The sequence below is a fragment of the Triturus cristatus genome, chromosome 4_2 (genome assembly GCF_964204655.1).
Source record: "Triturus cristatus chromosome 4_2, aTriCri1.1, whole genome shotgun sequence".
NCBI lineage: Eukaryota > Metazoa > Chordata > Amphibia > Caudata > Salamandridae > Triturus > Triturus cristatus.
The window spans coordinates 8,168,187-8,183,520 of record NC_140586.1 but is presented as its reverse complement, the minus strand read 5'-3'; the positions used below and the strand labels follow the sequence as shown (position 1 = coordinate 8,183,520).

The 15,334-nt window shown below is 48.6% G+C and overlaps 1 protein-coding gene across 1 annotated transcript in view; it reads left to right on the top strand.

The window, feature by feature from the left end:
* SCYL3 (SCY1 like pseudokinase 3) overlaps nt 1–15,334 on the top strand; it is a 1,105,028-nt gene that overhangs the window by 647,528 nt on the left and 442,166 nt on the right. The window lies entirely within an intron of this gene.

The following is a 15,334-nucleotide window of genomic DNA, read 5'->3' as shown; positions in this document are numbered from 1 at the left end:
GAGGAGAGGAGAGGCACGGGCGAGGTGCGCGTCTCAGTAATAATACGGCTGCCACTTAGTACAGCTCTGTGGCGCGACTCCTACTATGTTGCCGCGAGGTGACCAGCTGTCATGGAGGGCTGAAAGTACAGCACCAGGCGTCCGATCCGTGTTTGGGGTTGCGGCAAGGCGAAAAGGGTCTTTCTCATGTAGAGTCCCCTTGTGCCAACAGGCGGCGGAAGGACCAACCGTTTAAATGGGCACGCAATCCTGTTCGCGCCAGTAGTCTGTCCCCTGAGGGCCTCTCCCACAGTGTGGTAGCGAGTATTGCGATCTTTTGCCGTGCTTCGCAGATGTTGAGGCCTGGTGTGTTCACTAATCACCATCTAGTGAGGACCTGCTGCCCACGTGTAGACTGTTTTCCCCTTGATGTAGCGCAGGTGGTAGAGAGTAATCACCATCAGCAAGTCGAGTTGGGAGAAGGGTGGGAGGGGGTGCACCCCCAGCACCTCACCTGCAGCTAGAGGGATGAGGCGGTAAAGCAGAGCGGGGTGGCCCCTTGAAAGCAGAGCAGTGTTGAGGAAAGGCAGCAGGCAGGAACTGCCAAAAGGTCTCTACAAGTCGCAGTGACTATTCAATCCTGCCCGTGGGCAGCAGGCGAGGCTCCCGGTTTTGCCATTCGCCCAGTCACGGCCTAGGCCCGATCCGGCCCCCGGGCCCGAGACACAGCAAGGCCGTTCTGCTCTCCCTCAGTGTCAGGTGGCAAAGACGGAGTCCCTCTGCCCCCACGCACCTGGAATCTGTCCAGTGGGGGAGGTTCTCTGGGGCAGCAATCACCGGGAACTCCCTCGTTTCCGTCCACCGGCCCTCCAAAGCCTCCCGCTCACCTGCGTCTGTTGCTCCTCTCAGAACAGGGGGTCTTGGGCGTACATCATGAGCGCGGCTGCCAGTTTGCCACCCCCAGGAACTTCAGTAGGACGGTCATATGTGTCTCTGTCCAGTAATGTCGTGTAGGCCGTAGCAGGCTTAAAAGGGAAAAGCCTGCGATCCAGCTGCGCGTTCGTCAGCCTCCCCACTGTCGTGGCAGCAACCACAGTAGTGTGTAGGGTAGAGGATTGCCCAGCCACTTCAGTCGCGATGCAGGAGTGTAGGAGTGTTGTTCTGGCCAGCAGTTGGTGGGTTGTGCCAGCAGGTCTCTCTGTGGATCCAGCTGATAAGTGCAGCTTTGGCGGGCTCAATAGGGGCCAGCTAGCCCAGGGCACAGTACCTTGTAGAGGACGTGAATGCGCGACACGCATCTGTAGGCCTCAGCGCGTCACCTCCAGAAGGCCTCTCCCACTGGGCCATACCGCCCGATCACCTTGTCTCATCCAGCCAGGATCGGAGGCTTGCTCACAATTGCAGGGGCTACACTGCTGCTACGGCCGAGGGAGCAGCGGAGAGGCCTGGCAGCGCAGGTTTGCAGATCAGAGGCCCTGCCTGCGGCCGCAGCGCCACACCACCCGAAGGATGTCTCGCCAGCAAGGCCCTCAGCGCCCGTAGCACTGGCCAGCAGCGGTCCGCCCACACGAGACAGAGTGCATGGGCGACACGACGCATCACAAGCTCAACTCCGCAGCTCGAGTGTGCCTGGGCAGCGGGGAATAATAAGGTTTAGCAGGATAATTAGGGGTTCTCAAGCGGAGCTTTAGCGACTAGCGTCTGCCATGTTAGAGTGGCTGGCCATGCCCCGTCTGGCTATATCCCTCTTGGCCACCACCAGACCCAGGGAGGCGAAATTCAGTTGGGCCCTGGTGATGTCCACCTCACTTGGAATTCTCAGCACCACAAATCGTGGTCGACAGGCAATGTCACCCCCAGGACTGTCCCTAATGTCTCAATTATCTGTACCCAGTATATCTTCAATTCGGGACATGCCCATATAGTATGAAAGAAGTCGCTTTTGACAGTTTTGCAGGTGGGGCAGTACGGTGACTCTGCCCTTCCCATTTCATGCAATCTGTCCTTGTCGTATAAATTCTATGTAACACCTTGTATTAAATAAGGCAGAGTCTTGCCTTGATAGCTCCCTCTCTGGGGTGCATCAGTGCCGCCTTTCGGTCTATGTCTTCGAGTGGCCCAACATCTTTCTCCCAACTTGCCCACAACCCCCCCAGTCCGTCTGGGATATTATTGTTATTTGTTTTGGAGGTGTAAGAGACTGCCTTATTTACTAGTTCTTCCTGTAGAAGCCTAACCTCTAGTGGAGCGTAATTCTGGAGATGTTCGCATTGGATAATCTCTGCCTGCCATAATGGACGTATTTGTGCATATTTAATGAATTGGGATTTGTGTTGGTTGTATTCCTGGCTAAGCTTTGTCCATAGTTTAAGTTCCCCCATTTCTATGATGTCCCCTATTGTAGAGATCCCAGGCCTCGAACCGTTTTAGTTTTCTTAACTCTTTAAACCAACCCCCTTTCCAGAGTGGAGTGGTCTTTGTGACCCGGTCCGTCCATCCCATAATTTTGGCCACTCTCGTCCATGCAGCCAAAGTGACCTGTGTCGCGGGCAGTAAGTGGGAACCCCCCTTTCCCACATAGAGATAATGTAGATGTGTACATGGTGCCATTTCTTCCAGTTCCAGGCGGCATTCTTCCACATGCCTTAGGGGTGACCTATGAGGATATATGTGTTGTATTAAGTGGGATACAGGATACCTATATCCCTGTAAGGGTTGCAAGCACCACCTTACCCAGACTACAGTAGTGGTCTGGTGGTGTCAGTTATATGGCTGTCCCAGGGTTGGCACAATAAGTGTTGCAGCCCCTGGTAGACCTCTGAGGGACCCATGCCCTGGGTACCTAGGGTACCATCTACAAGGGGCTGATAGGGTGTCCTCAGTATCCAATTGGGATGTACCTAGGGTACTCACATCCATTTAGAGAGGAAGCAGATGGGCTGGGGTCCTGGATAGCAGGGCCACAGCCTGGCTAGAGTCAGAAAACAGTCAAAACATCAGCAAAAAGTTGGGGGCAACTATGCAGTCGATGCCACTCTCCTACAATCCGTTATTGGGATTTCGCTGCAGAGTTTTGAGCGCCACTCTGGGGTGAACCCCTTGCCACTATAAAGATCTACATCTGCTGTTTATCTCCGTGAAGGGTCCCCTGGTTAGTGGATGGTATGTATTTTGGAGCGCATACAGCAGTTAGGGTAAAGTAATCATTTTAAAAATGGCCGCTAGTCCAAGCAGGGAGAGAGGGAGGTCCCTCCACCGCTCTATGTCTAATTTAAAATTGCTCAAAACCTTTCTGAGGTTTTTCTCTCCACATGTCATGCGATGTGGGATCACAAATATCCCCAGGCACTGGAAGTCCTCCTGTGCAACCTTCAGTTCACTGGGTAAGGGCCAGTCCATTTGGGTGTTAGTCAGGCAATATAGCGTGGATTTGTTCCAATTTATTTTAAAGTCAGAGTAACTGCCGTATTCTACTATGATGCCAAACAAGGCCGTGATCGTCGTGATGGGATTAGTGATATACAATAAAATATGATCGGTGTAGAGGGAAATCTTTTCTTCCCCGCCGTCTGTGGGCGCTCTTTGGAATCCTCGTATAGCCGGGTCTTCTCGAACTTTGCAGGCAAGAGACTGGAGGGTTTGCGCGAAGACAAGCGGCGAGAGAGGGCTGGCTTGCCGGGTCCCTCTCTCAATAGGGAATGGCGCTGAACACGTTCCATTAGTTCGTACTGCGGCCACAGGCTAGTTATAGAGAAGCGCCACCCGAAATTTAGACCCTATGCTGAATTTAGCCAGAGTGCAGTCCAGGATTGGCCAGTTTACTGCATTGAACGCTTTTTCAGCATCGAGCAACAGAAATATATGGGGATTCTCCCGGTCCTTCACTAGCCAGTTATAAGTCCTTCTGAGGTTCATGCTGGTAGGCCAGCCCGGCATAAATCCCAACTGGTCATCATGAATGAGGGTCGTAATGACCCTCAGGAGGCGAGTTGCCAGGATGGTGGATAAGACTTTCACTTCCGTGTTTAGTAGCGAGATAGGCCTGTACGAGCCACACTGGTTACGAGGTTTGCCTTATTATAGTATAACCACTATGGTTGCCAGTCTCAGATCGGGGGGTAGGATACCTTCCTCGTGCGAGTCAATGAAGAGCCGAAGTAAATGGGGGGCCTAAGAGGTAGATATATCGCTTAGAAAATTCGGACAGCAACCTGTTGGTGCCCCCCGCACCTTTCCCGGTCGAAGTTTCATCACTGCCTCCTGTATTTCTGTCAGGGACAGATCTGCTTCTAGTTCTTGGGTTTCATCCTCTCTCAGTGCTGGAGTAGGGATTGCTGCCAGGTATCTCTGCATGTGATTTAAGGTTGCAGGCCTGATAAAGGTCACTATAGTATTCAGCAAACGCTCTTACCGCCCCTTAGTCTGTGGGATGATTAACCCCCTAGTTATCAGTGATTTCCCTTACCCATCTATTTTGGATCTCTTTTTTGCTTATCCAGGCTAAGAGCTTCCCTGCCTTATCCCCCCCACCTTGTAGAGATGATTTAACGTGGCTAGGCTCTGATTTTTGGCATTGTCGATAGCTAATTCTTTATATTCATGTGTCAAAGCGGTCAGAGTAGGGTCTTTTGCTTTGGGATACTTGCTTGTCAAGGTCTATTATCTTTTGATTCATGTACTCTAGGCATCTACTTCCCCCCCCCGCCCCCCAGCGATGCGGCTTTGGGGTCTATCGCGTATCAGAGCCTTGTATGCTTCCCATACCATCATGCCGGAAGGAACCAAATTTTTATTTTCCTGAAAATATATTTCCGTGTCTGCCCGGATTCCCTTTGCCACTTTACTGTTCTTCAAGTCCCCTGGATTAAGTCTCCATCTCTGGTCACTCCCTCGACCCCTCAGGCCCTTCCAACTAAAAGCCGAGAGTAATCAGAGAGACCCCTTGTTGTGTATTCTGCGTGACTTGTATTGTGTAATTCTTCCCCCCCCCCCGGGGACATATTTCTAGTCCAGTCTAGAGTGTGTGTTGTGCGCTCCTGAGTGGTGAGAGAATTGTTTAGTCTGTGGGTGTTTCTCCCACCATGCATCTACTAGTCCCATTGTTTTGGAGAGTCGCCGCAAAGGGGTGGTTTGTGTGAACTTGTCCCCTCCCCCAGTGCGGTCCATCACCGGGTCCATCACATCATTAAAGCCCCCCTCCTACTATATGTAGAGCGGTTGGTATTTCGAACAAGACATCCACAACCTTCTGCATGGTAGAAACTTGAAGTCTGGGTGGTGCATAAACACATATCAAGGTTATCGCTGTCCTTTCCCTTGTCCTTTCACCCCCACATATCTACCCATGGGGTCCTGCCAGAGGCCTGTGGCTTGAAAGGGAATGCTTTTCCTAATCATGATGGCCACCCCCCTGGCTCCTGAAGTGAATCCCTCGTGTGCCAGTATCATATAGGCTCCTTGACCTATAAATCCACATTGTGTGCCTTTGAGGCGTGTCTCTTGGAGCATTACAATATCCGGGTGGAGTCTTCTAATGAACTGTCACCAGTCCCCATTCGATTTTTTCCCACAACCCATTGACGTTCCACATCAGTATCGTTAGGTCTGAATAGTGTGCCATTTTGTGTCTAGTGGTCGTGTATGTCTAGCGTCTGGACCCTTGGGGGAAGCAACTCTCCTCCATGTCCAGTGTTCTGTGTGAGTTTCTTGTTACGATGACCCATGTGATCAAGTTAACAATTATATAAACAACTGAACCCAAACTATGTGTTTGAGGCATATGAGCTGCAGAATTCACACTCTGTGCATAGATCGCCATCTGGTGTTTGGCTTGGATGCTTGCAGCTTGTTGTTGTCTTGGAAGAAGTCTTTTGTAGTGATGAGATAGGTGACTCCTCCCTTGGATGATAGTGCGCATGGGCATCGACTCCATCCTCAGATTGCTTTTTCCCGCCATTGGGTTCGGAGGAAACTTCTGCGTACCGGTTCGGTAGGTATTATCCACCTTTTCGACACGCAGACCATCAAAAAACTCGACAGTATTGTGTTTTCATCCGCGTGCCCTTTGACGCGCTCCCCAAATACCCGATTCCAGTCGCCGATGCGGCCTGCTGGCCCTATCGACGCCATTCGGGTCTACGGCTAATGGAAAGGACTTCATTTAAAAAATGCCCCCAGTGTGGAGCTAAATTCCCACACAGCGATCAACGCAAGGTCTGTAACCTCTGTCTCTCGCCCAAGCATGAGGAGAGTAATTGCCAGGCCTGCGCCTCCTTTCGATCCAAAAAGACCATCCGTGATCGCCGGGCCCGACGACGCATTGTGGCGCAACAGCAGCTCCGGTGCCGGAGGACATCTTCAACGAAGGCCCCGATGTCCCGGAGGAAGATTCAGAGGATCTGGAAATCGTTTCTGAGGCAGACGACTCAGACTCAGACAACCACATCACTCCAGGTCAACGAGTGAGTACAACTGCCCCTACCCCAACCCCACCTGAAAAAAAGAAGGCTCCAGTCAAGACTTCGCCTGCTGGCCCCAGTCGCGACCGAAAGAAAGCTTCAGAAGCCCCGCCCCCGGGCCCGGCTCCGAACACAAAGGAGAAGCCTTGCGGCGGCTCAGGACCGAGCAAGCCGCATATCAGTGCCCCACAGAAAACGTCGGTACCGAAGCAGGGAGCTCATCCTACTCCCGCAAAAAAGCCATCGGCACCGAACACCTCGGCACCGAAGGAAAAGGCCTTTGATTCAAAATCGAAACATTCGAAGCCGAAAAAGATTTCGACATCGAAGCCGAAGGATCCAAAAAACCCTTTGAAGGCTCCAGAGCAGAAATCTAAACCCTGCTCGTACCCGAAAAAATCAGCGCCGAAAGCGACTGCCGAAGAGGAAGAACTTTTTCGACCGGATCCCATTGATCCGAAACAAAAAACTCTCCTAGTGGACCCCAAAACAGGACATGTGGTCAATGTTCCACACAAGAAGGGGAAATTGGACACCCCACTCACCCCTGAGGTGCCTGTAAAGAAAAGAGACTGTTCCACTTCACGTTTACAACCCTCTTCTCTTGTTCTTCCTCCTAAGCCTTTCTCTCCTCCAAATTCTCCCATAATTCCACCATACTCGCCACCACACGATGATGATGATTTAGGGGGTGGGGGAGGAAACAATGACCCTTTCACTGACCCTGATGACGACACAGACGTACCACAGGACGATTGGGATGATTATGATGACCCAGTAGGCCCTCCAGACCTTCCTGATCCCGATGCATACCCAACAAAGCCATCTCCCCCAGATGAAAATATTGGTTTTAGTCAGCTTATAGACAGAGCTGCCCAGTACCATGGTGCTCAAATGCATTCGGACCCCACATAGGAGGACTTCCTGATAGACACCTTTGCACAGTCACAAAAGATTGTATAAACCTTACCAATGTTAAAGGGCGTCATTAAACACGCCCCAGACATATTCAAAGACCCTGTAAGGGCTAGAATTCTCAATCCCAGAATTGACAAAAAATATAAACTCGATCCCACCTACATCAAGGGTCAACTACTTTTAGATTCTCAAATGATGTCCAACGCTAGAAAACGCGCCAACTCTCAAACCTCCGGTGATGCTCCACCTCCGGACAAAGAGTCCAAATTATTAGATGCTTCGGGTAAACGAGTTGCTGCCCAAGCAGCTAATCACTGGAGGATAGCCAATGCCCAGGCATTACTTGCCAGTTATGATAGAGCTCATTACAACCAGCTGGAAACCCTATTGCAGCATTTGCCTGATCAATATAAGACCAAGGCCAATGATTTGATTCAAGAGGGCAAATTAATAACTAATGCATCAATCAAGTGCGCCCTCAATGCAGCAGACACCACATCTAGGTCCATTAACACTAGTGTATTACAAAGGAGACATGCCTGGTTGCACATTTCTGGCTTCAAACAGGAGTTACAAACAACTATCCTCAATCACCCGTTCAATCAAGAACAACTTTTTGGCCATGCTGTGGATACAGCTTTAGAAAAAATGAAAAAGCACACGGAGACTGCTAAATCCATGGGAGCATTACAGTCTCCATCCACACGAGGTTCCTTTTGACGCACCTTCTATAGATGCGCATCCAAAAATATCACTGCAGACACTGCTTCTTCCTCCTTCAAAAACCCCACGCAAACATCCCCCAACAAAGGATATTTTAGAGGTGGATACAGAGGAAATAACAAAGGAAGAGGCCGAGGTAATAACACTCTCGCCTCTCCTTCTAATAAGCAGTGACTTCCCTCCAGACCATTCCACTCCGGTCGGAGGGAGACTCTCAGTTTCTATCTGTCTGGAAATCCATCACTACAGACAAGTGGGTAACACAAATTATCCTGTATGGTTACTGCCTGGAACTTACAAAAGCTCCACCCAACATACCACGGAACATCGGACACTTCTCACTTCTCAAACAGGAACTTCTTTCGCTGCTTCAAAAGCATGCAATACAACCAATCCCCATACAACATCAAGGAACAGGAGTTTACTCTCTATTTCCTAATCCCCCAAAAAGACGGTACCCTAAGGTCAATATTGAACCTCAGACCTCTCAATCTCTACATACAGTCAGATCATTTTCACATGATCACTCTTCAACAGGTTCTTCCACTGCTTTAACAAGGTGACTTCCTTGCCACGTTAGATCTCAAGGACGCCTACTTCCATATCCCCATACACCCTGCTTACAGAAAATACCTTGGGTTCACAGTGGATGGCCAACACTATCAGTTCAAAGTCCTTCCATTTGGGGTGACCACAGCACCCAGGGTATTCACAAAGTGCCTTGCAGTAGTAGCAGCACACTTGCAAAGACAACAAATCCATGTATTTCCATACCTCGACGACTGGCTCATAAAAGTCGTCATACAACCAATGTGTTCATCACACTTATCAAACCATTCAGCTGCTACACAACTTGGGGTTCACAGTAAACTACACCTTCAACTCTCCTACATACATCAGTATCTAGGAGCCACAATAGACACTTCCAAAGCTCTAGCACACCCCAATCCAGCAAGGATAGCCAGTATGCTAACCCTCATCTCCAAGTTTCAGCCCAAACACTCTCTCCCAGCAGGAGTGTTTATGCAGCTCATAGGAATGATGTCCTCTTGCATTTTCATTGTACCTCACGCAAGACTTCAGATGCGCCCTTTACAGGAATGTTTAGCACGTCAGTGGAACCAGGCTCAAGGTCAACTTACAGATCTGGTGTTGGTGGACAGCCACACACATCGCTCTCTGCAGTGGTGGAACACACAGAACATTTCCAGAGGGCGGCCCTTCCTAGAGCTGGTTCCACAGATACTGCTAACAGCAGACGCATCACTCACCAGCTGGGGAGCCCATCTCCTAAACCACACAATTCAGGGCAGGTGGACCACCCAACAAAAACTGTTCCACATTAATTACCTAGAATTACAGGCAATTTTTCTAGCATTAAAATCGTTTCAAACACATCTCCTCAACAAAGCTGTCCTAGTCCGCACAGACAATATGACAGCAATGTATTACATACAGAAACAAGGCGGAACACATTCTTTGCAGCTGTCTCACCTAACGCAAAGTATATGGAGATGGGCCATTCCACAAAACATATATCTTCTGCCAGAACATCTTCCAGGGGTGGACAATCAGATGGCGGATCTGTTATGTCGTCAGACTCAACAGATTTACGAATGGGAACTTCATCCGCAAGTTCTTCAACCCTTCTTCCAGGTGTGGGTCAACCAGACATAGATCTGTTGGCCACACATGCAGACGCAAAATGCCCAACCTTCGCCGCCAGGTTCCCACACCTGTTGTTGTCCAAGGGCACTGCGATATGGATGAACTGGTCAGGCAGATTTGGGTACTTTTTTCCGCCACTCCTGCTCATTCCACTAGTAGTAAGCAAGCTCAAACAGTCTCTCAAAATGATCTTAGTTGCTCCAACATGGGCATGGCAACCATGGTTCACAATACTACTCGAAGTCTCAGTAGTTCCACACCAAAACTTGCGTCTCTTCCCAAAGCTGCTAACGCAGAACCATGGAGAGATAAGGCACCCAGATCCAGCACAACTGAATCTAGCGATCTGGCTCCTGAAATCCTAGAGTTCGGTTACCTTAACCTCCTAACGGACTGCATGAACAATATTAAGGAAGCCAGACACCCCACTACTAGAGCATGCTATGCAGCTAAATGGAAGAGATTTGTCATTTACTGCACTAATAACAAAATTGACCCATTAAATGCTTCAATTCTGAACATTATCTACTATTTGGTACATCTACAAAGATGCAATCTGGCATACTCATCAATAAGATTACATCTGGCTGCCCTTGCCGCCTACCTACAAAACAGACAACATTTGTCATTGTTTAGAGTACCCGCTATCAAAGCTTTTATGGAAGGCCTTAAAAGGATAATTCCACCCAGACTGCTACCCTCTCCAGTGTGGAACCTAAACATTGTTCTTACTAGACTCATGGGTCCCCCATTTGAGCCTTTACACAAATGCAAATGACAATTCCTTACATGGAAAGTAGCTTTCCTTGTCGCAATCACCTCTCTCAGGAGAGTGAGTGAGATCCAGGCTTTAACCATACAAGAACCATTCTTACAAATACATCGTAACAAGGTGGTGGTTAGGACAAATCCAAAATTTCTTCACAAAGTAATCTCTGCTTTTCACCTTAATCAATCAGTAGAGTTACCGGTATTTTTCCAAAATCCTGATTCCGTAGCCGAAAGAGCTCTTCACACGCTTGTCTACATAGACAGGACTAAAACCTTTAGGAAAACAAAGCAACTGTTTGTAGCTTTCTCTCCACCTCATAAAGGCAACCCTAGTTCCAAAGCCAGAATTGCCAGGTGGATAGTGAAATGTATTCAAATATGCTATCAGAAAGCAAAACGTATGTTAACAATTCTCCCTAGAGCGCATTCAACACGCAAACTAGGGGCTTCCATGGCATTCTTAGGGAACATTCCCCTAGAAGACATTTGTAAGGCAGCAACATGGTCTACAACACACACCTTCACCAAACACTATTGTGTAAATGTGCAGGCAAAGCAACAAGCTTCTGTAGGCCAAGCTGTTCTTAAGACACTTTTTCAAACCACTGCATCCGATACAGGCGACCACCGCTAGGGGAGACACTGCTGTACAGCCTATGCACAGAGTGAGAATTCTGCAGCTCATATGCCTCGAACGGAAAATGCTTCTTACCAGTATGCATCTGTTCTTGGCATGTAGTGCTGCAGAGATTCACACGCGCAGCCACCTCCCCGGAACCTGTATCTGTTCCAGTGTTATCTTACTTAGATACATTGTCATGGACATCTTTCTGTTTCTTACAAACTCCATCATTTCCCTTCATGGTGAAAAACAATCTGAGAATGTAGTCGATGCCCATGCGCACTATCGTCCAAGGGAGAAGTCATCTATCTCGTGACTACAAAATACTTCTTCCAAGACAACAACAAGGTGCAAGCATCCAAGCCCAACACCAGATGGTGATCTATGCACAGTGTGAGAATCTCTGCAGCTCTGTAGCATTTTCCTTTCTCGCATCTATCCCTCCACCCCCTCAGCATTCTGTCCCCTCATCAAAGGAAGTGACTTTCACCCGGAGAAGGCAGGTCGGTCTGTCGTCTCCCCAACCTCCCCGTACCCCCCCCCACCCCCACCCAACTGTATATCTCTAATCCCCAACTTTTTCAACTTTTAACTCCGTCTACAAGAATAGTCCAGTTTTCGAAGCTCTTAATGCCTTCTAGTGCTGCACTTTGGTACAGTCACACTGGCATTCATGTGCCAGTTCCCGGCTCACTCTGGTCCTTGAGGCGGCCTCGATTCCAGACAGGGATCGTTCGCCTTCTTCCTGGTGTTGGCGTCTCTTGTCATGTGTGACCATCCTCAGGGCATAGGGAGTTCCCCTGCCTAGTCATCTTGACTGGCTATTGGCCGTGTACCTCAGTCTGCGTGGGCTCACCTGACTTTTCTCCATGTTCCGATTCCTAGGTTTGGCTAATTGTGACCCTCCTTGGGGGCCTGAGTGTTGGCCTTTCCTCAACCCAGATCCTAACCTCATCTGGGGTTTAAAAGAAGTAGGATTTCCCCTGATAAATGACTTTTAGTTTGGCCAGAAAAAGAAGCATATATTGCATTTGGAGGGCCCTGAGCTTAATCTTGACTGAATCCAATGTTCGACATTGCTTCTGTACTTCTCGGCTGTAATCTGGAAAAGTCATTATCTATGAGTATTCGTAGCGGACTTCTTCTTTAAGACACATTTCACCAAGTATCATTTATCTGTCCAAAAAGTTCAATAGTTTCGCAATGATCAGCCTTGGTGCCGCTCCCAGGGGAGGTTTTGCGCTCCGAGCGCGGTGTGCGCGTTCTATGGCAAAGCATGGGGAGAAACGTTCTGCCAGGAGGAGGTTTTTTCGTGGCACTGCGGTGTCTTACTTGTCTCTTCCGGCAACTAGGACCACTCCGAGCCCTATCTCGGCCGCCCCACCAGCTCCTTGATTCCCAGGGCTATGCTTCCTCCTTTGCGGTGTCTGTTCTGCTCAGGGAAGCATTTGTCCCTCTTGTTTTCTTCTTTAAGCCCTTCAATCTCCATTTTCACCGGGGTGTGATATTTGGGCTCTGCACTGGGTCCACAGGGATTCCTCCGCGACCCCAGTCCGCCCGCACTCAGGTTTTTTTTTCCAGGACTCTCGTGCGGGACCCGGCGAATCCCAGCAAGAGGGGCGCTACACCACCTCTCCGGGAAGTCTGCGTTCTCTCGCTCTAAGCTCCACACAGCGACCGTCTCCTGGGGCACCACTACTCTCCCAGGGACTCGGCTAACACCCCCCGCTTACCGTATTTGGGCCCCTGACCACAGGCAACAGTCTGCCGATTCGGCCGGGTTTCTCAGCGGCTAATGGCTTTCGGCATCGGTCTCCGTGTTCCTCCCCCAGGCCGACACTTCTCCCAGGCCTTTCTTCGGATGGTGAGCGTATACAAGCGACGCAGGGTCTGTGCCCGGTCTGTTAGTCACCTTTACGGCGAGTTTGCAGATCCTCACACTCGGCGGGCTGCCATTTTTACACGCCGGCGGCCAGCTGTTTCTCTGATCTGCGCCACTTGGTGTCCGTCCCCAGTTAATTTTCGGGGTTCCACAGGGTGTCGGTGGGGTTCTGCCTCCCAGGGAAACGTCCCGTGGCCTTTGGTATTGCGGGTTACTGCAGGTTTTTGTCCACATTTAATGCTCTGTCGGGAGCTCTTTTTCTGTGCGTCTTAACTCGGCCATGAGTTAGGCCACGCCCACATACATTTCATTCTTATACTGCGGAGGAAATACCAGATGAATACAATCCATACGAGGCCATAGAAGTCCTATTAATGTACCGGGACCATATAAACTGATTTAAGGGCGCCCTCCCACATACAACAGAAAAAGTGAGACTCGGTCTGCTCAGCAGGGACGGAGCTACTTGGCCGGTCATAGGTCCACTTAATAAAATAAAAATGGTTATACAGAAATGTTACTCAGTTCGTAAGCGAACAGTCAAACAGGCCAACTACAAGGGACTGCAACAAAAATCACCCCACAGACGCTGAACACGATTATGGGAAGAATGCCCACTAAACGTGAACAAATGCTATTCTGGATAGCACTCTTGCACAACAGGAGCGGAATTACCTAAAACTATCGAGGAGACCTATGCTTCACTGAGAAGAGCTAATTTAGAAGCTTGACCTGTGAAACCACAGTTAATGGGTAATGCTGAAAAGGATAACTCAAAGCAAGCACCAGATTCTTCCAAGAAGAAATGGGATAATAATCTAAAAACAAGCAGAATGCATAGAAAGCATGGGGTGAGTCTCCTCAGCAGGAGTCCTTAGACAGGAAATATAACATTAGAAACCGTGACAATATTAAAAAACCTAACAGGTATCAGGATACTGGTGCATGTTCCTCTCGTTCCTTTCAGGGTTCAGAAAAAAACTCAGAGAGGGAAGGACATTCAGAACGCAGATCAGACGAGCGAGTCATACCAAGAGACACACATCACACTTCAGACTACGTTATCAAACAAGAAGATAAACTCTTAACATAAACCTCAATTTAAAAAGCAGGTAGCTGGCCTCAAATTAAGAAATGCCCAGGCTACTGAAGACTCAACTTCTGAACGGGAAATGGGCTCTGACGATGCTGGACTGCGCAGCAGAAGTAACAATAGCTTACGGGAAATGGGCTCTGACGATGCTGGACTGCGCAGCAGAAGTAACAATAGCTTGTCAATCAATCAAATCAATCAAAAATTTGCTTTATTCGGTTTTCATTTTAAAACACAGAAAAACCATAAAAGCACAATTTTACAAATCACATTTCACATTATTATACAATTCATAAAAAGTTTATTTTTTTTTTAATTTAGCTACATTTTGAAATTCTAAAAGTAATTAAAATCTGAGACATAACAGCAAACATTTAAGTAGGGCAAGAATCATATGTGCTTCCTATGTTTGATGGTGCACTTCAGAAATAGGGCAATATATCTAGCAAAACAGTCATTATCTAGAAGCTGCAGAGCAAGGTAGGCCAGACGGCATTGCCTCTAACCCCATAGTTTTAAAATGGGTTTGATCCACCTTCTCTGTTCTAAATAAAATTTACAGAACAGGACTACGTGAATTGAAGTTTGTGGGGAAACTCCATCACAGGGGCAGTTTGGTAGGTTTTTGGACCAATCATTTATGGTCGGAAAACTTACCAAACGGTGAAATACAGAAGTGTCTGAGACGTGTAAGGACAAATCTATCGTACCCGGTTACTGTGTAGGTTAAGTATGGTTGCATGCCAATGGCTGACAACACCAAATGATTATTTTGGACAGACGGCCGCGATACCTCGTTGGCAAATATGATTGCCTCCATATGGGTCTTGCATTGTTTTTTAAACGCTTTTCTCGAGATAGAGCCCATCAGAGAGGGATTATGGTAGTATTCTTGCATGCCTAAATCAGACGTGAAAACTTTAATGTACTTCAGCCACCTGATCTCTAATGCGTGTTCTACTTTCAAACTGTCACTTAAAACATTGCGGTTAAACGTTGTTTTAGTCGAGGTCCAGATCCGATACCATAGCAGCACTGGTTGAATTTTTATTATGTCCGTAATGTATGGAAGCCCCAGCTCAGTGTGATAGATGTAGGTTGATGTGCCTCTTGGAACCGCCAACAGGTATCTTAAGAAAGCATTCTCCACCCTCTGAATTTCATTTAAGTCGCAGTACCCCCATAGCCCCACACTATAGATGGCTGTGCTGACGCATTTA